Raw genomic sequence first — 2,500 nt, forward strand, 5'->3', positions numbered from 1 at the left:
TCACACACACTCCACAAAAGACACACATCTCTGCTGCTGTGCCCCACCCTCATCCCACTGGGCAGCTGGACTCGCATGCAAAACATCACGTAGCACTACCACTGTCTACACACACACACACACACACACACACACACACACACACAGAGATGGGCAAAAATACATCAAAATGTATTTTGATCCAAAATACCAAATACCCCTCAAATAAATGTATTAAAATAAAATACAAAATACTGGTGCCAGAAAATGTAACAAAATACAATACATGTATTTTGTATTTAAAATAAAGGAAATACTTTTTCTAAATGTTCCGTTTTCTCACAATTTGTTATAAGAGAGCATTCTGGTTTGGGCTATAGAGTGGCGTAACGTAGTTGCCACAGGCCCAGGTGCAGGCTATTATGACGGGCCCTTGTCAGTGGTGTAAGGCAGTGGTTCCCAAACATTTTAGTTCTGGACACATTTTTTTTTCATGTTTGTAACCACGGCCACCACCAGGCCTCTCCCCCTGCGCACATATTCCTCCTTTAACACCTTGTCAGTGCAATTTTTTAGCTGAATAAGGGTTTACATCAGTATTTTTGGCAATGCGTCTTGGCTATTCAAACTATTTAGATTGACAAAAATTGAAATACTGTCCATATCTGCATGACGGCAGCAATTAAAACTTATGTGTGTAAGGTTGTTAGAGCACCTGTAGTCGTTGTTAATAACGGATCTCCTAAAATTAAATGTGTAAGATAGCATAATATGCTAACGTTCTGTAGCTTGCTTACCTTTTTAACTAGTTGGAACAGGCAAAGGCTATCTAGCAAGCTTTCAGTTTGGAATTGTGCAAAACTACTATTGAATATACCAATAAACTAGCCTGGATACCAGCCTAAACTCCGCCCCCCAAATTTTTGGTCTGGGAGATTCAGTCTGGACTTGAGCTAGTTGGGAGAGATTAAACGTTTCAGAAAAGTTGAAAAAGCAATCTAAACCAATAAAATTGTAAGGGCGGGCCGTATACGTTGATGGACAGATGACCTGATGATAGATAGAATATACATCGAACAAAGATGGCGCCGTATCGGGAGCTTAGTGGGACATATTTGATATGATTTAAGCTATCTACACGACTTTTTTTATGTCTACATTGACTCGGTTAGTTGTGTGTGCAACACGAATGTTGCCGAGGATAGTAGCTCTTAACTGAAGCACTCTAGACCATTATTGATAGGTTATGCTAACGCGTAGACAAAAAAAACATTGAAACAAATGGTAGCTTCTAGCCTTGAGTGCTAATTAAGTAACGTGAGCAGGCATATCTCAACAGATAGGCCTATTGACAGCGCATTTATTTTGAAAGAGGAACAGAGAAACGCGATCAAGGCATTTGTCGATTGAAAAGATGTTTTTGCCGTCCTTCCTACGGGATCAGGTAAAAGTTTAATCTATCAGATGGTAATACTACGTTGCTCTGATTGGTTCTAGGTATCCAATTCAGCGAAGAGGCATTTTCTTTCCTGGTTCGTTGAAACACGCCCCATAATCACAGCCCAATGGTTCAGTATCAGACTCATATTCTGACTAGAATTATGAGTATGACATCGTCAGGCTACCAATAAACAGGATGTGCACAGGAATTTTGACCCCCCCCCCCCCCATCACATGGACTGTATGGAGAACTGAAAAGAACAGGGTCATTATTGATAGTTATAAATAAAACACTCAAATACAGCAATTCATTTGAGCATGGCATCATTCTGTGGAGAATATTCCAGTAAGGGGTCCTCCTCATACCAGTGGGCTTGAAATTAGCGCCCTTCTGCATTCTTTGGGAGCTTCACAATAGGACGGCCCGACTGAATGTGAAAATTTGATAAAGGCCTGATTGTACTTAAATCTCAATATCCTCCCTTGTTAGCATCCTGTCCTGTCTTTCTGTGTCGTCTCTCCTTTCCCTGTTCTCCAAGTCTGTTCTGTTCTCAGAAACTGCCTGATTCTTGGGGCAAAGATTCTTTAAACGTGGCAAACTGAGCCTGGATTAATGAAGATTTGAATTAATTTTGTTGTAGCAAATGTACAACTGTTTCCAAAAACTTAGAGATAATATTCAATCGGAGTCAGAAGTCCGGAGTCCGATAAACTGAAGTTTTATTAAATCCTGCAGACGGTTCATCCAAAACGAGAGTGGGGTCCATGGAGCATCTCTGAATCTAAGACCCAATGCATTGTCTTTTTATATTCGTCAGTTTATGTAAGTCATGGACATCACCTTATCTAAAATGACCCAATCAGTCAGTGTAACTAAGCAAAGCTATGACAATTGATTATGTATACATTTGTGCAGGCAGCAGCTGTGTGACTCTCATGTTTTCACAAAACAGTGCTCGCAATGCAATCTCTATGGCTTCCGGGAGGGCTCGCCCAACCGTGCTTTCGTCATATGTATAAGGACGTCATAAGGCTTTGATCAAGTCACATTCTGTCAAGATGGCCAACGTTCAGTGCAACA

Source organism: Sprattus sprattus (assembly GCF_963457725.1).
Source record: "Sprattus sprattus genome assembly, contig: scaffold_82, whole genome shotgun sequence".
In the NCBI taxonomy this organism is placed as follows: Eukaryota; Metazoa; Chordata; class Actinopteri; order Clupeiformes; family Clupeidae; genus Sprattus; species Sprattus sprattus.